The following is a 24,183-nucleotide window of genomic DNA, read 5'->3' on the forward strand; positions in this document are numbered from 1 at the left end:
CTTGTGGACTAATACTTCCTTCTTCCACCCTGCAGGTTGCCAACTCTTAGAGGCACTGTACAAGGGCTCTTCAGAGGGTCCTATGTAGGACTGAGCTCTGGTTGCCCACAGTGATGATCAGATAACAAAAGTCATCATGGATTGGCTTCTCTTTCTTCCCTGTTTCGATCTTCACAGACCTCCCTATCCTATTCCTTAGCATAACTTCCCCTAATTAATCTTCAGTACACAAGCCCCGGCCTTGGAGGGAATCTGGATTAAGACTAAGAGTGAACTTGGTGCTTTTTCTGTATATCCCTGAAAAGTAGCTGTTTCAGAGACAGGAGTAAGTCACACAATATGACACAGGGAGGGGGTGTGGATTCTCTCTACCACACCTATCAGGCCTCTGACCAACTCCCTCTTTTGCGTTAGTCCTACGGGGACGTCACCAGGGACCTTCAGAGAGCTCCCTGAGTAATGGGGAATACCACATCTGTGGCATACAGGACACTTTACTGAGGGCAAAGCAGCCAAGCCCTTTTCCCTCCCCTCTCCCCAGATGTCTGTGAAAGTTGAAAGGGGTTCTTGTATTCCCAGGCCCAGGATTGCAGGGAGGAGTAAAGCTGAATCTCAGCCTGGCTGCAATATACTTTGTGGGACTCCTGTACATCCCTCCTTCCCTCTCCAAGTCTCCAGATCTCAGCACTCAGGAAGGAAGGCTGAGATCACTCCAGGACCCTCAGCCCATCCTCAGATAAGCACTTGCTCGGGCTACAGACAGCCAGGCTCCCCAGACCACTCAGCCCTATAGCATCCTCACCAGAAAGTGTGCTCAGAAGGGCCATCAGACTGGCTTCCTCTGCTCTTGGCAATAGGCCTGATTCTTCCTGAATGCAGACCATGTTGAGTTTTGTGCCTCACAAGTGAAGCATGATAATAGGAACCTAGAGCAGATGTCACAGGGATGTGAGTTTGAGAAACAGATCTAGGCTGAATGCCTAGAGGAGCAGGAGTGATTCAACACAGTGAAAAGGAAAGATGCGCAGGGACACCACTGTCCCAGTGATTCAGGCAGACTGACTCAGACCAGAGGAATGGGACAGTGTATGAGAGATTGAGGTCGGATGGAACTTCTTCCTTGTAAGGACCACGAAGGTCTTGAATTTGCTGGGGAGGTGGGGGTACAAAGATTATCAGGAAGACTGAAGAGAGGAAGATTACTAAATAGTGTTTCTGGTCATATTAAAAGAGAAAAGATAGTTTAAAGGTGAGAAAAGCAATGCCCAGAGTCAGCAGTGGTGCTGAGCTTCTTTTCCTCAGCAATCTCTCTGGCCCTGAGTGCCTCCGTCAGAGGTAAATTCTACCTTTGTGCACTTGAAGGTGCAGGAAAGTGATAAGGAGAGGCGGAAGGAGAGAGGACAGTGGGAAAGGAAAGGTGAAAGAGATCGCTGTCGGTACAGCTCAGAGTCAGCACCCATTGCCACCTCCAGTAATCCTTACAAGGTCCTCCGGGCCCTTTGATATGGACTCTGTTCAGAAAAGCAGTGTTGTCTAAGGTTAAGATCATTGGCCTTAGAGTCAGACCCGAGGGTCCCAGCACTGTTGTATTCAGCCCGAACGGCAGTACTCGCTCGGTAAGTACTTCCCAGCCTCAGTTTCCTCATCTAGAACGGAAGCCCCATGAAGACAGGGACTTGGCCTCATTCACTGTAATATCCCTAGAGCCTGTTAGGACACCTAGGAATACCTATTTGCTGAATGAATAAATAAACCCATAAAATGAGAATAATATTAGCACTACTCCATAGGCAATAAACATAGTAATGAAGAACATGGACAGTAGAGCCAGACTCCCTTAACCTGAATTCAAACTCAGCCACTTCCACCACTGTAACTTCAGCAGGCTGGTAAATCTCTCTATGCCTCTCTGTACCAGTTTCCTCATCTGTAAAGTCAGGATAATAATAGGACATCTACCTCAACAGATTACGGTGTGGCTTAAAATAAGTTAATATATGTGAAATGTACAAAATAGTGCCTGGCTATTTATCAGTTAGCTATTATGATTGTTAGGAGAATTACTTGATAAAATCCAGAAAAAAATGCTCAGCATTTGATCTTTTTTTTAATTAAAAAAAATTTTTTTTAATTGAAGTATAGTTGACTTACAATGTTGTATTAGTTTCTGGTGTACAGCAAAGTGATTCAGTTATACATATAAATATATATATTCTTTTTTAGATTCTTTTCCATTATAGTTTATTACAAGATATTGAATGTAGTTCCCTGTGCTATACAGAAAGACCTTGTTGTTTAGCATTTGATGTCTTATTCTATATACTCCTAAATGATGCAACTCTCTTATGATGAAATAGAATCAGATATTGTTATTAAATATTTTAAATATAAAAATATTTTAAGCAGTTAGCTCATCACCTGTCATATCGCAAGCTCTCACTAAATGGTAGCTATTTTTTTTTTTTTTTTTTTTAATGGTAGCTATTATTATTGTTGTTGCTGCTGTTTTTGTTATAAGAAAATCATTCTGATCTCACCAGGCCTGAAGGCTGATGATAAGCCCACAGGTTCATCTTCAGGGTTGACTTTGAATAGGAGCAGGCAATGGCAGGCATTAACTGAGGAAGGATCCCCAGGAAAACTGCTATCGGTATTGAATAGGGTGAGAGTAGTAGGAACCAAGCTGGTTGTAATGTTTAGCCGCAGGCTAGAGAAACAGACTTGAATAAGAGTGGAACAGGAGAAAAACAGTGACGTGAAGAAGCAGGACACTGGGTAGAACGTGTTGTAATACACCAGACCAATTTCTCCTCCTGTACATTCTGTTACTTCCATTACTAGTCAGAGGGGCTGATTCATTTCCTCAAGAAGTATTTATGAAATTTGTACCATTTTTTTTTCAGCACAGTGATCAGGGTTACGGGAAACAGAAAAGCAGTGTAAAGCAGTATGAGTCTTGGGCTTACAATCTCTTGCAGAGAGAATACATGAGATCACGTAAGAATATATCCCCAGATGTGTCAAAACAGGCAACTGCTACAATAAGTTAAGACGGGGGAGACATTAATTCATTTGTTCCTCCTTGCATACATTCGTTTACTGACTCATTATTTCATGGATGCTGAACACCCCTTGTGCTGAAGGCCATAAAGGATAAGGCAGCTCAGGAAGCTAAATGCTGCCCTCAAAGAACCGATACTTTAATAAAGAATTGGTGGTGATCTGTATGAGAATGGCTCCAATACAGGGCAGAACAGGGTCATGCCCAAGAGGCCTGCTTGGTGTTAACCAAGGGGTCTGGTTGAATAGTCTCATGTGGCTTTCTGAGGATGGTGGGACTTGATTTGATTTGAAGGCTTGGTATCATCTAAACAGATGGGGGTACAGGGTGGCGTGCCAAGCAGGAAGTCGCTAGGAGGAGACTCAGGGATGAACACGGCTTTTATTTTGTTGATTCATCAATGCACGGAACAAAATTTTTTGGAAATATCCGTTATGGGTCTGAAAGATGAATAGGACATTATTCCTTCCCTCAAGCAGTTTCTGGTCAAATGGGGGCGGCACACACATGAAGAACAAAAGTATATCAAAGTGTGATGAGTGTAACAATAGAGGCCTGTGTAAAGTAGGTGCAGAAGGGTGTCATCCTCCTGGGGAATGAGGTTGGGGCTCAGGGGCTCACAGGGGAGCCAAGGCCCTGCATCCACGAGGGATAGCACGTAAAGGCTCTTTAGGAAGGACATTGGAGGCCAGGGTGGAGGGTGGATAATGACTGATGGGAAACAAGGTAGTTAAGACGGGTAGAGGTCAGATCTTGAGGCATTTAGAGGACATTCTATGGAATTTGGGCTTTATTCAGGGGATGAGGCAATCAGTGAAAGATTTCAGAGGAGATGACATACCACATTTGCATTTTGGAAAGATAATGAGAACAATGTCTCACATTATTTAGGGCCAACTGCGGTTTATAAACCTCAACCTCACGATGACCTTTATCAACTCCAGAGAGAGGTACAAACTTGCTCAAGGTCACTCAAGCAGTAGGAGCAGTAAGAAGATTTTTGGTTTCCAAGACCAAACTCTTAACCCCTACGCTCTTAACCCCTACGCTCTGCTGCCTCTCCGTCTGCGGTGTGGGAGGGCTGGGGAGGGGAAGGGGTAGCGGGGAGGAGCCAGAGCCATAGTCAGAATAAAAGAGAATGAGGCCAGAGCTAAAGCGGCGGGAGTGGGAATGAAGAGAAAGAAACAGAGTCCAAAACCATTTAGGAAATAGGTCCTACTGGGTGTTGTGATTAATTTGATGTATACATAGATTAAAGACGAGAGAGAACTAGCATGACTCCCAGAGCTCGGCTCCTATAGCTGTATTTCCTGTGGGGCCATCAGCAGTGACAGGAACCAGAAGAAGTAAAGGAGGAGTGTGTGAGATGATGCACTGAGGACATTGGGGTGGAGACCCTAGTGGGTAGTGGGCTAGACTCAGCAGGAGCTCAGGAGCCGGGTTTGGGCTGGAGGAAATCTGATGGACTGGCTAGGATGTATAAAGGGCTGATTAGACAGTAGAGAGCCTAGATGACAGGATGACATATGGACCTGAGTGTGAAGACAGTAAGAAGTCACTGAGGCCCTTTGATTAGGGAAACAACGTGGTCAGCAACAGCTTTTTAAATGTCAAGCATCAAACTAAAATATCCAAGAACCAAAACAGAACTTTATTTCCAGCCCCTGTTCCACCCTGTGGTGAAAATAACACCTCAGCAAGGATGGGCCAGCACTGCCATGCGCAGGGTGGAGACCAAGTTCTGTGAGGCTTAGCAAGCCCTGGGGACGGCAGCTGATCCTCGGCTGTTACTTTCCATGCTGGGGCCCCTGAGACATCTCCATTTCTGAGTTGTGCAGGCCAGCTCCACGAGGCGCCCGGCCACACGCTCCTTGTCAAGGCTGTGATGCGTCTCCGGGTTTGGAGGTGGTGAAAGGCTGGAGGAGTCCCAGCTTGTCTCTGTTTTTCTTGTTCCTCATACCACTTAGTGACTGAAAGGTAAAGGATGAAATGAAATATTGGTAGATGAAATGGAGCAGGAGAGATAATATCTTGGAATATTATCCTGCCACATAATAAAAATCACACTTTGGGAAAACCAGTTCACTACAGTGGACAAGCTCTAAAGGAGTGTGGAGAAGATGGAAGAACAGGGGACGGATTCAGAGGCCACCACAGCACTGGGGTGTTATACGGGCTGGTGTCATTTACAATGCACTCTTACCTCTCATTTCATCTGCACAGTGATTCTGTCAGGTGGTATTCATTATCCCCATTTTACAGATAAGGCAACCAAGAGAAGATAATTGCATTAGACCAAATCACCTGGCTAGCAGACAGAAGAGCTCAAACTTAAAACCTCAGTCTTCTGGGAATTCCCTGTCGGTCCAGGGGTCAGGACTCTGCGCTTTCACTGCCAAGGGCCCAGGTTCAATCCCTGGTGGGGGAACTAAGATCCCACAAGGCTGGTGGCCAAAAACAAACAAGCAAACAAAACCTTGGCCTTCTGATGAAAGCTTCTAAGACAGAAGGAATCCCTTGCGCATTCATCACCCACTGCACATCGCATAACGTCAAGTTGCCTCTCCAGGAATAAGGTGCTCTAAACATCAGAGCCTAAAGGTGCGTTTGGAGGGTCTGTCTTGAGAGAAGGTCCCGCTGGGAAACAAGGACACACGGCCTGACAGCATTTCTCTGGGCTTCGGGAGGGACTTCCCACAAAGAGCTGCTTCCAACCACACCGTCAGCTTTCCGCGGGGCCCTGTGGAACTTAACCGTGAGGCTCAGTGAAAAGCCGGCTCCGACGACCATCCTCTGATTCATGCTGAATGAATCCCTGGTACGCACTGTCAGAATCTAAGAGGCAGGTGTAGCTCCCCTGACGCTTTCAATAGGAACTTGTTCAAATCATGGAGCCTCTTTAGGAACATTTTTTCAAAGGAGTGGTTTATAATTTCTCATCTGTAGCAGGAGTGAGGGGGCGGGTTCGGAGGAGGAAGGAGGAAGTACTGATGGGGAGGCAGGGAAAGAGACCATTCTGGATCAGAGCAGCGAAGATCAAAGGAGGGGGGCGAGCCTCGCTTCTGGAGATGAGAGGCTGGGAGAGAATGCCTGTGAAGGTAAAGGGGAGAAAGAAATGGGATGTGGGAGGTGGCGCCCTGTCTATAGAGAGAGCCAGAAGAGGTTTCTATTTCCCCACAGGAGAGCTGCGTTTAAGGCTCCCTGGCCCCGCCCTCATCCTCTGCAGGGACCTCCCCTTCGGCCCGGCTGCAGTTCCTGGTTCCCCACCTTCCTCATCCACCATACCCTCTCCTGCCAGCCTTTATGTATTCCAACCCCTATATTTTCACTGACCCGGTTCATCCTTCCTGGATCACCCTCTACCCTTCGCTCTATCTCATTGAATCAGATTTAAGTACCCAATGCCCCATGAGTCTGACCTGATCCTCCAGCCCCAGGGGTCCCTGTTGCCTACACCACTGGGTCTCTAGACTCTGCATCAGGATCTCCTGGAGGGCATTTAATTAATTAATTAATTAATCTCTAACCTGTTGGTTCCATTTGGCTTAAACTCAGGTCCAACTTATTACTGGACAAAATTCGGGCTATTGCAGAGAGGCAGCTCCTGTTCCCACACCAGTCATCGTGTACCCGTGTCACACACTAGTTTATGAGTATTGTTAACAATCAAGTTCCCAATTCAATTCAGATCCTTCCTGCTCTTCCACCAGCAGAGAAGTACAATTAAGTTTGGAAATGATCTGAAATTGTCTACTGGTTTACTGGAGAGCATTTTTTTTTTTTGCGGTACGCGGGCCTCTCACTGTTGTGGCCTCTCCCCATTGCGAAGCACAGGCTCCGGATGCGCAGGCTCAGCGGCCATGGCTCACGGACCCAGCCGCTCCGCGGCATGTGGGATCCTCCCGGACCGGGGCACGAACCCGTGTCCCCTGCATCGGCAGGCAGACTCTCAACCACTGCGCCACCAGGGAAGCCCTGGAGAGCATTTTAAAACACAGATTGATGGGATCCCCCGTCTCTGACTCAGTAGGCCTGGAGTGGAGCCTGAGAATTTACCTTGCTAACAAATTCCAAAGTGATGCTGATGCTGTGGTCTGAGGACCACGAATTTATATCATTCATTTAACCTTAATCACGCACTTCTGGTATTGATATCTTCATTGAGTGTGTATATCCTGCCTCCCAGGTGAAACTGTGAACAATTCAAAGGCAGTGATGTGGTAAGTATTACTAGACGGTATCCCCCATTGTACCTTGGTGGCATACTCAGAAAAGGTACCCAAACCAGTATAACTTGTTTGTTGCTGTGAAGGGTTAGTATTGATTTTAGGTAAAAGTATGGAATAGGCAGTTTGCCCACAGGGACCTCCCACTTTCCTCTCCTCCTTTCCTCAGCCTATTTCTGTGCCACTTACTCTACCTCCTCCAGGATGAACCAGGTCCCCCAAAACATATGCCTGCCCTAAAAACCTGGAGTTCTGTGGTCTGCCCCTTAGAGTATATAGGCAATTCTCGTAAGAAGTTCGGCTGAGAAGGAAAGAAGTGAGGTAGGGCAGTAGTAGTTAAGAGGGGTATAAGCCCCAGGAGGCTTTTTATTTTATTTTATTTTTTAAAATGAGGGAGACCCGAGCTTATTTAAATACTGATGGAAGGAAGCCAGCAGAGGGGGAGGGGTGGTGGTATGGAAAGGGAAGGTATAATGGATAAAGGGAGGTCTTTGAGAAGGAGGGGGTGTGGGATTCAGAGTACAAGGAGAAGGATTAGCTCAGACAGGAGCAGGGACACCTCTCCCATTGTAGAGGGAAAAAGAAAAGAATGGGTTTAGAGGTAGGAACAATGAGGCTTTAGACTCTACGAGGCTCCTAGCTCTAACATCTTATGATTCCATGAAATTAAATCGCTACGGTGTCAGTGGCTTAATGTGTCACCTCTCCTTGGCAAAGCTTTAACCCAAAGGAATGAATCTTTCATGAGAGATTCTCAGGCTATGGGAGGCCTGCCAGTAGGGCAGCAGGGCCTTCCCCAGCGGCCTCGAACACCTACCGCCCTGCTACACAAGGGGGAATTGGAGAAACAGGACAAATATGCCCAACTGTGACAATGTAAGGCCTAGAACAAGATCACAGGGCTGAAAAGTGGATGCCGGAATCAGACTAGAACCCTTCTTCACTGGACCCCAGCAGCCATTTGGTCCACCTGTATATACCTGTTCATTCCCAGGCCACTTAAAATGGCAAGGAAGTGGGGGAAGTATTAAGAACAGCTTCTCCCTAGCCCTTGGAATGGAAACTTATGATGTCACGCTCCATCCCAGACCCACACAGCCCCAGCCCATCTCTGGGGCTCTGAGAAACACCTGACGGTGACAGGAGTAACAAGTTATCAAATACCTCCTCAATTAAACTAGCATACAAAGTGCCTGGTACATTGTACCAGAACCTGGATCACAGGAAGAGGTCAATGAATGTAAGTTGTCATCATCATCTTCCTCTTTATCATCATCATCGTCGTCAACAATCACCATGTGCCTAGGAACCATACTATGTATTTACATATTTATTTTTAAAGTGTGTGTTTTTCCTAATTACAAAAGTAATAGATGGTCAGTGTTAAAAAGATCTAACAAGAAATGCATAGCAAAAGAAGTGCGGGTGTGGTGTGCTGGGAAGAGGGAAAACACTGGATGCAGACTGCCTGTGTTTACGTTATGGCTCTACTAATACTAACTGGGTGATCTTGGACATGTTACTTAACTCTTCTGTGCCTCAGTTTCCTCATTTGTTAAATGAGGGCAATAATACTTCTCATAACATAGGGTTCCTGGGAAATTTAAATAAGATATTATATACATAAAGCACTGAGCACGGTGCTTGGCACACAGTAAGCAGTCACTAAAGGTGATTATTATTGATATTATTAACATTGCTGTGTTATAAATAAAGTTCTCCATAATTCACATCTCAGAAGTAATCAATATCGATAGCTCTTTGCATATTTTTTTCAGTTTTTTCCCTATCTATACCGATATCTCTATATCTGTGTCTGTATATAATATGGGATCCAAAATATGTAAACTATTTCACATCTCTTTATTCACTTGACAGGTATTATGGATGATTCTCAAAACAACCCTACAAAGTACACACTGATACACCGTTTTGTCTATAAATGGATATTTGATGCACCCTCTCTGGAGGCTACAACTTCACATCCCAGATGTTCAAAGGAAACCTCTGGAGGCTGAAGTATAGGACATGGGTCCACAGCCTTTTTCTGCAAAGGGCCAGATAGAAATAGTTTAGGCTTTGCAGACCATATGATTTCTCTTGCAACTACTTAACTCCGTGATTTCAGTGTGAAAGCAACTGTACACAACATGTGGAGGAATAAGGGTGGCTGTGTTCCAATAAAACTTTATTAACGGAGAACAAAATTTGAATTTCATATGATTTTCACATGTCATGACCATTATTCTTCATTTGATTTTTTTCCAACCATTAGTTTAAACATGTAAAAATCATCGTTAGATTGCAGGCTGTACTGTACAAAAATGCAACAGGCTGGATTTGGTCCACAGGTCATAGGGAGCAAATTAGCTTGCCATTCTGGAGCCTGGTTGAAAATTAGAGAGGCAGTGAAGCGTAGAAGTCATATCTTAATATAACCTTTCTGCTTTCTCAGTAGGAAGCACCCTTTCCTCTGCCTGAAATGCATTATTCCACCAAATCCACTAAAATCCTACTCAAGGTTTAGATCACATGCGCATCCTCTGTGAAGGCTTCCCAAAATTCCCTTGAAGAAATGAATGCTGTTCCCCTCTCAGATTCTTTTAGCCCTTCTTTTATAGCACTACATAGTATACTTTTCCCCACTACCAGAATCCCTACTAGGCCTCAAAGTCTTGTGAGTTCAATTTATTAGGTGTGCATCTGGAACTCGTACAGTGCTTGCCAACTGAGAAGGATTGAACCGAATTACTGAGCTTCACTCTCACTCTATTGGGTACAAGAAAAAGGAACTCATTAGCTCTAGTCTAGGAGGAGGGAGGGAGGGGGGTGATTTAGAATCAGGAACATCTTAAGGAACCTAAATTCAGGAAGCCACCACCAGAGCTAAAACCATGGTTTCCAAAGCTGACAACCAGGGATCTTCTTTCTCTCTCAGGCCACATGGACTCCCATCTCTACCGTTCTGACTAGGCTGATTTCATTACTTTTCTTTTCTCAGCAGTCCTCTCAGTTCAAGAGCTCACAGATCAACTCACTTCTGAGAGTCCTAATTTTAAATTTCTGGGAGAGAGGATCTTTTGGCTGGGGGCACTGGTTGCATAGTATAAAGATAAGTGCTGAAGCTTATCTGAGTGGGTAGTCCAGGAGCTACTCGCCAAGAACGGAGGGAATGTGTTGGGCAGGCGCCTCAAAATGCCTGTGATACTTGCTGGCTTCATTTATCACATGATGGCTTGTGGTTACTTGTGTGTGTGTCTCTTTTCCATTGTCTAGACAGCGTGCTCCTTTAGAACAGGGACAGAGCCTCACTCATTTTGGTGTCCCCAGTTCCAGTACAGTGTTTTGCACACAACAGGTAATAGCAACTGCTATTGAATTGAATTGAAAACATCACCTTCTATTCAGTCTTTAAGCATCTTTCATCTTTATGAAAGGTACACATTCCATTGCTAGGCAAAAGACTTGTGGCGTAAAAGATAAATTTTCTTTTCCTGGCTTCTGTGTTTTTTTTAATTAAATTGTCTTTAGCTCAGGTAATTGCATTATTTCCATTCCAGGTTTTCAGAGGTCAAACAACCTCAGGTCCAGATGTACTATGAATGCAACTATAATAGTTTCAGAGCAATTATCTCCTTCCAGCTCTGCAGGGCGGAACAACTTGAGCTCTGGAGCCAGGCTAGTAAGAAATCCTTTTATATGTATCCCTCTCAGAGTCAGCCCAAAGTGAACTCAAGGCCAGTTTGAGCAGAGAATTACTTAGCTGTGGCTAGTGGCCTAGGTAGCTGCTGCCTGTGCTGGCTTCTAGGCAGGCCTGGGAGCAGCTGAGTGCCCCAGATCATACCTGAATCCCTCTGCCCTTTTACCGAGGCCAGGGAAGCTCAGCTGCTGCAGCCACCAAGGTCAATCAGGAGAGGCGGCCCTTTCCTGGCTGACTTGTAACTGCTGGAGAGCTTCTCTCCACCGTTTATTATTTCTCCTCTGATCTGCTCCCTTGGGGGAGAAGTTGTCTCATTGTTTACCAAAACCAGTTGCTCCCACCCGTAGCTCTGCTGCCTCTTTCTGCTCTGATGAGCTGCAAGCTTCACGCAGAAGCTGATCTCAGGGAAGAGGCGTTACAGACACAGCCCAAGGCAAATGCACCATGTTCTAGTTTGTGCCTTCCTTGCCTTGGCTGACATTGATTCTTGAGGCCTTTCTCGGGCTCTTCTAAGCTCCTTTCTACATCCTGGTTAGAAGGGAGAGGAGACAAGACAAAATGGATTTTCCATCCCACTAAAATGCCAGTTGTATTATTACATATATACTTTGTTCATAATAGACAATTTTAGACTTTCAGTGTTGGGGTACTTAATGTAGTTCAAGGCTGAACTTTCTCCCAAGAGGACCGTGTGTGGTTGTAAGCACATACGTATGTGCCACATCTCATGAACTGCACAGAACTCAATTTATCATTAGTTACCCCACTTAAATAACAATTATAAATAAAATGAGATACATATGAACTCAAGCAGGTCTCTGACTATCCTTGATCACCTAATCAGACTCCTTTAAAAGCACCCAAAAAAAAAATAAATAAATAAAAGCACCCATATGTCTTTGGCAACAATTAAAGCTTTTTCAGAAAGTTGCCTGGAGAAAAATAAAATAAAATAAAATAACTGTACTTTAAAAAAATGGTGTTAACACCCTGATCTGATTCACAGGCCAGTTCTCATGTCTGCCCTACCACAGCCAGAGTCGTCTGAGAATGGCATAGATAATTTCTTCTGTGATTCATAGTTATTCTGAAAGGTAGTGTTTTCACAAATGCTTATATACAACCTTTGGTAACTATAGCAAATAGCATGTAAATTACATTGCAACATCCTTTTTACAGTCTCAAGTATAAAATCTGGTTGTATTACTCTCTTGATTCTGACAATTAAAGTTTCTAATTCATTTAGAAGGACAAAAAAAAAGTGTTGTTAAGACCTTGGGGCATTTCATCTGTTGGTCACTTTCAGAATGGTTATCCTCTCAGTGTACCTACATGTGAGTCCATTCTTCTGATTTATTGTTGTTTAAAAAGAATGAAGAAGCTATATTCATTTATTCTGAAGGAGAGGGGAATTTCTATTTCCCACTACAATGATGGTCTATTTTTACCTGCTATCTCTCTTCAGAGTTCAATAATGTGTATCTCTTGTTAATACGTGTATTTCAACTTAGTTGTGTTCCTTTAAACTTTTTTTTTTTTTTTGGCCTGTAAAAATTGTAGTTCTCAATTTTCTGCCCATCTCTTAAAGTTTGGGGGGAGGCATATTACAGTTTGTGGATTACCCGGATACCTTATTCTTCTTTCTTCTATACTGTAGCTTTTGATCACTAAATGCTCTTTATTGACCTGAAGCTTAGCTAAGGAAAGAAGATGAGGGAATTCCCTGGCAGTCCAGTGGTTAGGACTGGGCACATTCACTGCCAAGGGCCCAGGTTAAATCTCTGGTCAGGGAACTAAGATCCAGCAAGCTGCGTGGCACGGCAAAAAAAAAAAAAAAAAAAGGAAAGAAAGAAAAATTTAAACTACTAATTTTTAATTTCTAAAACATGAGTTTGTCACAGTACTTTTCTGAGATGCTTGAACTCCACTCTGGATTACTTTGAGGGATCTTTTCAAGTAGTATATTTTTTTTTCAAGTAGTATTTTTAAATGATAACATTGGTTCTCTAAGATGCTCTGTATGGAAAATATATTCCCTGAGTGCTTATGTTTGCAGACTAATAGTTCAAGTGGGAAGCTCATAAAGGTAAAACAAATGATGATGTAATTAGTATGTCCTTTCAATTATCTGTGGTTCAAAAAAGTCGATGGTGAGATAGACAATATAAAAGAACAATAAAGAGCAGGAGCTTTGGATCAAACAGAACCACGTTTTGGGACCCTTATATTTATGAGCTGTGTGACCTTGGGCAAAGCACTTAATCTCAGCAAGTCTGTAAAATGAGAACTAATATAATATCTCACATTTGTTGATTACTTGTTATGTGCTGGGCACTGTGCTAATTATGTCACATGCATTCATTATCTCATTTCATCCTCAAAATAATCCTATGAGGAAGGTACTATTAATATCCTCATTTACAAATGAAGAACTTGAAACTGAAAAAGGTTGAGTAATTTGTCCACAATCACAGAGTAGCAGAGTCCGTAACTCAATGCCATGTCTGGCTCTAGAGACCAAGTATGTAAACACCACACTATATTGTGTCCCTGTAGTAGTACTCTACTCATAAAGTGAGTTATGAGGATTAAATGCGATGACGCAGGAAAAGAGCACGCCTGGCACATAGTTAGTGCTCTTATTCTTATTACATATTATTACATATGACCAGCTAAAATTTGTATAGCACTTTACTCTTTATAAAGCTCATTGACATAGTAGATCATTACTTCATGATATCATGTGAAGTATCATAAAACTGGCTCAGAAAGGTTAAAAGACTTGGCCAAGGTCATTTAGCTTATAAGCACACTGATACGGGAACTCGGCTCTTTTAATTCCGGAGCACAGAAACGTCACTGCCTTCTAATCATGGGGGGGGGGGTATATTTTTATATAATTTATTAAAATTATGATTAGAAGAGGTGGCTCTTTCTAGATTGAGTTCTAAACCTTCCTGCCTCTAAATTGAGCTTTATCTTAGGAAATCTTGAAACTTGTTTCTTGATTTTCTGCTTGATTCTCTCCTTTATGTCAGACAATTCACCTTTGAGACATGTGGAGAGAAAAGCCTCTTTTTCCTGACTCCCACATTTTTCTCCCCACAGTTAAATGTATTGATAGATATCCTGTAGATATTTATTATGAATCATATACATATAGATAGATATCAAATTATGAATGGGCTGGGTTTTTTAGGGTGAATTTGTAAGTTGGATGTTTGGAAAGCTGAGCATTTTTCCTTCATAAAAACCGTCTTTTAGATGGAACTTAAGCCCCACAATGACCCCAGAGGAACCTATCATACGTATGTGCCAGCTGCAGGGAAAGGGGGGGAAAGGGGTGTGGAGGGAGATAAAGCAAAGGCCGTCTCCCTGCTTAAACTCCAGGCTTGCCCCAGAAGTAATTTTGAAACAGACTATTTGTTTTTAGTATTTCCTCTCTTTCTCATAGTTTATGCCATCTTTTAGTGCCCCTTTATCTTCTCTTGCTCTGAGCAACCTCCAGATCAGGCCTTCCTTACACCAAGGAGTCCTCTAAATTCTAAAACTACCTACCTGCTCCTCCCCTGGTCTTTCCACTTCACCCTCCAATCTAAATGACTGTTGGATACGATAGGTGTTTGGAGGAAAGCAGACTAATGAAATAATTCACACTGAAGTATAAGAGGCTGATTTTCCTTATTCCCTCTAGAGTTTTGCTTTTTAAAAAGATTATTAATTTTAGACTCACAGACATAGAGATCAGACTTGCGGTTGCCAAGGGGGAGGGGTGGAGGGAGAGGAATGAACTGGGAATTTGGGGTTGGTAGATGCAAACTATTACATTTAGAATGGATAAACAACAAGGTCTTACGGTATAGCACAGGGAACTATATCCAATCTCCTGGGATAAACCATAATGGAAAAGAACATTAAAAGAAGAACGTATATCTGGATAAAATCGAGTCACTCTGCTGTACAGCAGAGATCGGAACAACACTGTAAATCAACTATACTTCAGTTAAAAAGATTATTAGTTTTGCATGTACATTTGTAGTTGGTGGAAATTCTAGCAATGAAACAAAACAAAGTGAAAATAGCTACTATGTAGAAGGTATTTTGGAAGGGATGTGCCATTATGTGGGGAGACCAGCCCAACAAGGATCTTTCTTGCCCTATCCTTTTATGCCACCAACCTCTCCAGTACACATATGCACACATGCACACAAACACACATCTCATCAGCTACCTTGGCTGCTAATCTTTTCTTCATCAACTGGACAGTTATTAGAACGATGGCATTTCAGCGCTGGAGAGGGTTCTAGAGCTAATGTCATTAGCTCATTTTATAATTGAGGAAACAAAGCTCAGGGACAAGGGCTTGGTGAGTGGTAGAATTGGCACGAGGTCTTCTGCCCAAGAATCTAGGGTAATTTCTTCTACACCCCATGCTTAACATTCAGAAGTCTTGCAGAATAAACTTAGAAACACTCATGATTGACCTTGTTCACTTATCCACTTGGATTCTCTTTTCTCTCTTTGGAGGTGGCAGGTAGAAGCCATCACTGCTGGGGGCAAGATAGTCTGAACTGCTCTTCCTACCAACATGTCTGACCCAGAGGCTGGAGATTCTCTATCCTCTGCCAAGTGGGACTGTGGAGGAATTAGAAAACTGGGGCTGTTTGGGGGCCCTGGTACATGCTTTCTTCTTCACTAGCTACTCATGGAGAACATGTGAAAATATGAAGATTATTATTGCCTCCCTCCTCTTTCTCTCACTGAGCACTTAGATTTTCACTCTAATAATTGGAACTACTCTTTTCACTCCCTCAGCAGTACAGCAGAGTGGGGGAGAGCACAGTCTCTGGGGAGGCAGGCTGCCTGGGACCATAGCTCAGCTAGCACTTCCTGACTGAGTGAACGTTGCATGTTACTGAACCTCTGTGCCTCAGCTTCTTCTTCTGGAAAATGGGAGCAATAATAGCTTATACTTTATGGGGTTGTTTAATATAGATACGTGCTTAACACATGTTAGCTCTTGTCATCATCATCATTACCATCAACACCTTGTGGGTGTTCTTAGTTTGCTTTGTAAATTTTTTTAAGGAAGGAAAGCCTTTCTGGTCTTAGCTGCCTTTCTCCATTGCCTGGCAATCTGTAAATCATACAGTCATTAAAGGTCAAGTTGACCCTTTATGCAATTCTTGACTAGGAGGCCTCATTGTATATAGTGAGTCACCACCACTTGGAAGTGGACGGTGAATCAGTAGCCCATTAAGGAGAGGTCAGAAGGTCCCCTGGCTCAAAGTGAGAGGATCCAAACCTAGCCATGGGGTGCAGAAAGAAACCGTGCACTTATATGGCTGAGTGGACTTGGGGTGCCATGGAGAACCTGTGCTACTCAGGTCAGAGGACATAAAATGGTGGGTAAATGCTGGAGCGTTAGAATCACACAGACCTGAGTCTGATTTCAGCTCCATCTTTACCTTGCTGTGGGACCTCAGGCAAGTTATTTAACCTCTCTGTGCCTCATTTTTTATCATCTGTAGATAGAGGTGGTCTTAATAGAAATGACTTCATGGTAAAAAATGCTTGGAAAATGCTGAGAATCAAGCAAATACGCAATCAAAAGGAATTAGTTTCATTATCATCACCATTATTATCGTGAATATGGGTCGGAACAGACAATTGTAGGGATCAGCCATAATGGAGAAGCAAACTAAGGGGAAGAGGTAGCAGGAACAAGGATGTGTCTGATGTGGTGAGTTTTAGGCAGTGACGAGCCATTTAGCTAGCATTAAATGTAAAAAGTCATAATTTATTCTTTATTGTACCCCAACGAAGGAATGAGTGTTGTGTGTTCACATAATTTGCATTTTGTAGAGGAAGAGTCAGAGGACTAGAATATAAATAACCTTCCTGCAAAACACAGATCTGGTAGCTCCAGTTAGGAGCTGAGCTTCCATTCAGGTCTTGCTTGTAGAAGGGTAACCATCCCGGCCCAGGCAAAGAAGACCTTGTCAGGTTTATAACTCCACAACTGGCTAAAAATATGAATGTCACGTAATCATCCCATCCTTCTTCTTGATCTCGACTGGCCCTCCTGACTTCATGCCATCTGCAAACTTGCACATCCTTTGTGCTCTTTTTTGCTCACGTTTTATGCCTTCTTTTGCCATCTCATTTACTCCGCATGTTTCAATCTCTGGGCTTCCATTTTTCTTCTTCGTTTTTAATGCGGTGGTTTTTCTCCTCCTCTCTTTCTCTTCCCTCCTCCTCTCTTTCTCTTCCCTCCTCCTCTCTTTCTCTTCCCTCCTCCTCTCTTTCTCTTCCCTCCTCCTCTCTTTCTCTTCCCTCCTCCTCTCTTTCTCTTCCCTCCTTTACACCCCCACCTTCCTCCTCCCTCCACACCAATCAAATTCCTGCTTGCTTCTTGCCATGTTCATTATCCTACCTCATTCCCCCCTCATTCCTCGAAAACAGCTCACAGAGACTCACCCTTCCCCCCTCCAACTCTCAGTGCCCACCCTCCATAAATTCCAGCAGCTTGGCAATCAGTAACTTTAGCATCACACTTCACAGCTCCCAGAGTTTATACTACTTGTTACTACTCTCCTTGCTACCGCTCTCTAGGGTTTCTGCTAAAAAAAAAAAATTATTTTTAATTCCACTTAAAAATATCTTGGGTACAAGTTGAACCCACAGTTAAGTTTACTCACACATTTACCACATTTCCTGGTTTTATTTTAACTAGTAGCTCAGTTCTAGACTCCATTATGCAGTGAAGAAAGACTAGATCCTTAGGGAACACATTTTTTTTCTACTGTGAAGAAGAAAACCACCTAAACATTCAACAGAAACCCCAGCCCTGGGTCCACCCACTCTCTTATCTCCCCACTCCCCCAAGCTGCAGCTGACGGGACAAGGCTTTTTCCTTTGTGGAGTCATTGATTTCACTCTTCCTGGAGCTCAGACTGCCTCCCAGTGTGTGTCTGTGTGCACACGTGAGTGGCCACTGCTGTTTTTGCAGAGGGCTCACCTCTCTTCTGCCATTTTACCAGGACACAGGAGGCTGCTCTCCCGCTCTCCCTCTCCCTCTCGTTTTCTCTCCCTGCCCCCAACTCAGCCTAGGCTTTTTCCTGTCTCTTAACTCCACCAGTGCAGCAGCAAAGAGAGAGAGAGAGAGAGAGAGAGAGAGAGAGAGAGAGAGAGAGAGAGTGTGTGTGTGTGTGTGTGTGTGTATGTGTGTGTGTGTCTGCGTGCGCAGCTAGGCCAAGCCTGCGAGCCTGCCTGTCACTGGAGAGTTTTAGTTTGCATTCAGAAGAAAGGAGGAGGGGAGACAGTGGCGGGGGGGGGGGGGGGGGGGGGAGGAAAAGGTGGAGGGGGGAGAGGAGGGGGCGCGGAGAAGGGAGGGAGAATGTCTTGTTTGTGGCTTGTCAGCAATTGCTTGAGACAAGCTTCCATGTGTGAAAGCTACTTGGCATGAATGCCTGGGCCGTACCAAGTGTCACCGCAGCAAGAGGGGGAGTCAGAAGAAAAACAGATCAGACCAGAGCAGACAATAGGCCCCTAAAGTGTTCCCCCTAAGTTGCTTTGATGTTGTCCTAGTGTCTTGATACCAGGAGGCCAGGGATTGCAGGAAAAGGGTCTTTTTTGTCTTCATTCACTTTCCCCCCTCAGTTTCTGAAATGATTCTCCAGAATTTCTCCTCATAAAAAAGGTAAGAGCCCTAACAATTCCTTCTTCTGTGGCAGGCTGGTTCGCCCGTGCCTGGAAGTCGGGGTCTCATTTCTGCGCTGCTCAGGACGAGCGCTGGGGTCCTGCAATTGGAGCTCTAGCCTTGCCCCTGGAAGTCTTTGCAGGCGCTCAGAGCTGGGGATGGCCCCTCTTTCTAGGGAACCCCAGTAACACGATCTGTGCCTCTGGGTTGTTGGGGGAGAAGGGGTGGATGGAGAGGGATGGGAGGAGGGTGTGAGGGTGGAGGGTGTGAGGGGGGAAAAAAAGAGAGAGAGAGCAGCCTGAAAGAGAGCGAGAGAAGGGCAGAGCCCTCGTTCGGAGCAGCCCCAGCCCGCAGCCCAAGGAGGCCTCCTTGCAAGCTTGAGCTGTGCCTTCTCAGGCTGAGCAAGGGCCGTCTGAGGCTCTGCCGAGTGCCTGCAGAGATTGCACAGAGCTTTGTGTGTGCGAGTGTGCCTGTGTGCGTGTGCGTGTGTGGACTTCCCACACCCTGCCCTGGCATGGCTCGTCGTGAAGGGGAGGTACCCCAATCCTTACCACCCGAGCCCAGACGCTCCGAGGAAGAGCGGCATGGCAGGCTAGGAGGGAGGGCAAGAGAACTCTGCCGCCAGACGATCCAGAAACTTTTCCCGTCTCAGGGCTTTCTCTGGTGGTAGGGACCGTGAAGCAGTTGTGGGCTGCCCTGTGCCTCAGTTTCCCCGGCTGTAAAATCCAGAGAGCCGACCGGGGATGCTGCATGCCTCCCTGGGATTTGGTAAAACGGAACACATACCATTCTGTCTCAAACGCGTGGAGAAAGCTTCGAGCTAGAAATGCTGTGGAATCACAAAGTAGAAGTGTTATCATTGTTCTTGATCATCATCATCACGATAATAAAACCATCATTAAGACACCCTGAGACAAATAGACCGAGGAACACAGATCAAGTGTCTGAGCATTTCTAAGGAAACAAAAAGCCTTTTTCCACCTGTTGGCTTCTGTCCTTTTCTCTTGTGTCTTTTCGTTAGATTTATTGGCCGATTTGTACGGAGAATGGGGTGGGAGGGGTTGGGTTTTCCCCTTTCCTCCTCCTTGGTACATATTTTTTTTAAAAAGAAGGTCAATGTAAGATGCTTGAGACAGAAAATACGCCTCCCGTTATAGGAGTTTATTCAAGACCTTGTGTTTTCTGGCGCTGGCAGGGCGTGCAGGCACATCTATAAACTCTACCTTGGAGGTTAAAGATTTTTATTTTGGCTTTTAGAGATTAAACAAGATTTATTTACAATTGTTGTTTATCAGAGAGTAAATATCTTACTGTGTGTGTGAGGGTAAGAATGTGAAGGCTGTTTACTCGCTGGTGGTTTTGTGGATAAAACCTTAGCTTTTTAAAGTGACATCTTGAGAGATGCGAGTAAAGAGCTAAAATCGGTGCCTAATAGTCAGATAAAAAAATTTTTTTAAGAAAGAAAAAGGTCTGCTTGTTTTCTTGAATTGTGGGTTTCCCTTCCTCTGTTCTTATAACAGTGATTGTTTCAAGGCTCTCAGTTGTAGCTCTCTTTGAATTCTCTGAAGGAATTTTGCTTTCTTACCTAATTCTAGGTTTTCTATGACTCTGCCACTTGTCCAAAAAAAAAAAAAAAAGAAATCGGTAAAAGTCTGGGAGGCTGTGCTTCCTTCCATTCTAACTGCAAATGTTTATCAGACCGACTCCCTGTGATAGCTAGAGATTGAAGCAAAGCACCAACCCTGGTTGAGACTATTTATGCTCTTCCCATTGAGGCCTAGAGAACCTGACTTCTGGGTGTGGGAAAGGACGAAGAGAAGGTATTAACTGGCTGGGATATGGCAAGAAGCCACCCCCTACCCCCCAATATGTTTCATTGAACTAGAACGGAACTTCATAGTTTAGAAATTAATTGTTTTCTACTTTGTAAGCAGAAGGTCTTACCATGGTTTGTCTCTGGCAAGATTTCAGGGTCCAGATATCTTCCTAAATGGTTAGAATTTCAGAACTGCAAGGGAAAAGAAAGGTTATTCCTCAAGTTTTAAATGAGGACACTAAAGCCCAGCAACGATCTGAGGGGGCTCAATGCAGCTGTGGTTGCATCTGGATCACACCCTGGGGTTCAGAGTGCCCTGCGTGTCAGTTGTTATGCCAGCCACCCTTACCTGGCCTCCACAGTTGACTTTGCCTACCCCAGCATTGGGCCAGCCAAAGAGAGGCGCCTTTTGGAGTTCTTTTTGCTGTGCTCTGTTATAACAGCACACTGAGCCCTGCTCAAGGCACAAACGTGGCAAACATGTGTCACAACATGAATTTGCACGAATTCATTCGTGCGTTCACTTGTTTATTCAACTAGTATTTTAGGAGCACTTGCTATGTATCAGGCACCTTGCTGAGCACTGAAGATGTAGGAAAGAACAAGGCAGATGCACCCTTGCTCTCAGGGAGCTTGCAGTCTTGGTGGTAGAATCAACGTTAACTGCATAAACAAATTAGTAATTAAAAGATTGATAATATACATTGAACAGCATGCAGATACGATAATGCAGGGCGTAAAGTTGTATAAGTCATCGACCTGAAGTTTGTAACTAGGCATAAGCTAACTGTCTTTTTGCCTTTGTGGTTGAGCACTTCTTGCCGTGGCCAACTTGCATTCCGCTGGTGGCATTCCTACTCACACGGAGTCCAGTGTTTCCAAAGACAGCAGAAAATTCCCTCTCTCTCTTTCCCCCCACCCTCCTCTGCACAATACAACAGAGACACAAATAATGTCTGCTAACCCTTTTACACTTGTACTATTAAACAAGTTCACACTCATTGTGAGCCAGCCTATATAACTGTCATTATCTGGGTGATTCACGTTAGCTATAGCCTCTGTGTACTGTTAAACCAGATGCGCATGGGCGGGGGACATGTGGTTAGTGAGGCTCTTGTCTCACTGTACTTGTTCCATAGTTCTTCCAGTTGATACTAAACACTTAGCTGCAGGCCACTCCACCGTTATCACTGTCATCTTGGAATTGCAAAGATAGTAGTGTAATGAAATGGCTTTGCCTATCCCTACCAACAAGGACACGTATCTATAAAGGGAGAACATTTTTTTAATCTCTTCCGTGGGTCGCCTTTTGGTTGGGTTATTAAAATCTTACTGGTTTTATGAGGTCAAAGGTAGGAGCACCCCGACACCCCACTTATGGTCTTGTTTGGAGAGAATATTTGATTGAAATGCCAGTTATTTCCTTGCAGGCAGATTTGTGTTAACGCTTGTATCACTATTTTCTACATCGCGTCTTTCTCAGTACTCAGAGGTGTTGTCTTCAATGTTGTCAATCCATCGTTTTTTAGATTAATTTCGTAGTTTAAAAGGAGGACAGATATGCCCCCCCCCACACACACACATAAATCATAGGTCTGGCGCCTATACTTTGAGACTCCACACAGGTTGTGTGGTCAAGTCGTGTGAAAAAGAGTCATTTCTACGCACCCAACATTGTTACTCAGTGAGGTTGCTGACCCGCATTGTCGCAACTGCCCTATGCGGCGCTTGGGTAGTCGCCTGCATTTGGCACCTGTGGCCACTGCCTTCTCCTGTGAGCTGTATGACTTCATCTGCATGTATTTGATCACTTCCGAGACACTCCTCCCAACCCCCCTTGTTACTCACTGGGGAGCTGCCTTTGGGGGAGGCGCTCCAGTTGCCTTGGAAGAGTAATCCAAAGAGAGGGGTAATCTGAGTGGGGAGTTAAGAAGTGAAGAAAACAAGAATCTGGCTGGGGAAAAGATTGAACAGAACTGGGGAGCCAGGCGGCAGTGATCCCAGTCATCCTTAACTCTGGGGGAATAAGAATGAAGACTGTGATGATATTTTAAAAGGTACAGTGTGTGGATACTTGTATAAATAAAAGTGCTAGAGCTTCTAGTCCTACTGAAGTTAAAACCAGTACAACATGGAAGACAGTACCAAAACTCCTTGGTTACAAGCACTGCTTTTGCATGTAGTTTTACTGAAGGAAATTTTGTGGCCCCACCCGCTCCCAAAGAGACATACATATAAGATGTAAAATGGAAATTTTCTACATTTCCTTTAAGTCTTGACATGGTAATCCACTTTAAAATGATACCTGCTTAGTCCTTTCTTGTAATTAAATAATATTGTTTAGTTAATTATATTGTTATCCTTCTGTTATATTTGAGTAAGGTTATGTGTCTCATCCAAGGACTCACAAGAACATAGGGGCAAGATGGCCAACTGCTTAAATCTCCCCATTTAGGTTAAATCTCTTCAAGAGTTGAGAAGCAAAGGGGTGAGGCAGTCACCAAATCACCGTGATATTCAGGTCAAAAGTACTGTGTTGACATGGCATTAAAATAATTGCTTTAGTTTTGGCCCCCTTTTTAAAGACTAAGATTTAGAATGTTGATCAGAAGAGAGGGATCCCCAATTCTTATTGAATAATTACATGTTTTTTTACAAAGTACATTGGACCAGTTTCTGGTTTGGGATTTGCCAATCTATGACCTAGGACTGACTCCCCGTTCTTCTTCTCCGGACCTCTTTTAGAATGAACAGGTTGGACTAAATCCTCTCTGTTTCCTTCCAGCTGCATTATTGAGTATTTCTCTGATTCTATGCATAGGATCTTCCATGAATCTGGTCTTTTGGTCACCTTACACAAGGCCCAGTTCAAGAACTATGGTTACCAAAGGGGCAATGTGACTTTTGTGGATATATGGGATCAATTCCTCTACACCCAAACTGTGTTGACATTTTGAAGTGAAAAGCACAATAGGAAAAAGTGGGATTTTAACTTATGGATTTTAAGAGAATTTGCCAGTCAGCATGTAGGCACATGTGCAAGGAGACTTAAGAACCATTTTCAAAAGAATCGACGATTTTGAATGCATGTCTTCCTGTATAATAAGTATGAATTTAAAATGGACGGGCACTGGGTACATCTCTTAGCTTCACCATTCTCACAGCTTTTTCACAGAAATTGTGCTGTTCCTTTTTGCATTATGCTTACATGCTGTTTTGAGGATGCAAGGGACCGGTTTAAGCAATTATAGTGTTTATGATACATGCTGTATGTTTAATGTTATGCTTTTGGGGATGACAGGACTGTTGATGATCTTTATGATATGCAACTCCTGAAGGATATTGCTGAAGACTTGCTGATATGATGATAAATAAATAAATAAATGTATGTGTGCATATATATATATATATATATACATATATATATGATGCCTTTAGGATGTGAGTAATAAATTGCTTCTGATATGTGGCCAAGAGTGGGACAAAGAGGGTTGAGAGTGAATGACATTTTTATTAAGCATGTTTTCTATGCGTAATTCCAAGCACTATTCATTTGAAATTGGCTAAAGCTTCGAAAAGATATAATTTTAAAAATTTACATGGTAGCGTTTAATGCAATTTTTAGAACCCCAGAGTAAGTTCTTCTGCCATGTTTTAGAAATATCATCTTCCTTGTAG

The 24,183-nt window shown here is 43.8% G+C and overlaps 1 protein-coding gene across 2 annotated transcripts in view; it reads left to right on the plus strand.

Annotated features, from left to right (window-relative positions):
* The first annotated feature begins 18,515 nt into the window (after positions 1–18,515).
* BCL9 (BCL9 transcription coactivator) overlaps positions 18,516–24,183 on the plus strand; it is an 85,456-nt gene continuing 79,788 nt past the window's right edge. The window contains exon 1 of one of the 2 annotated variants that reach the window (XM_032649452.1): positions 18,516–18,689. The gene's annotated coding sequence lies outside the window, so the exon portion shown is untranslated. The remainder of the gene's footprint in view (positions 18,690–24,183) is intronic. The other variant, XM_032649462.1, reaches the window with a different exon arrangement.

This window comes from Phocoena sinus, chromosome 1 (genome assembly GCF_008692025.1).
Source record: "Phocoena sinus isolate mPhoSin1 chromosome 1, mPhoSin1.pri, whole genome shotgun sequence".
Lineage (NCBI taxonomy): Eukaryota > Metazoa > Chordata > Mammalia > Artiodactyla > Phocoenidae > Phocoena > Phocoena sinus.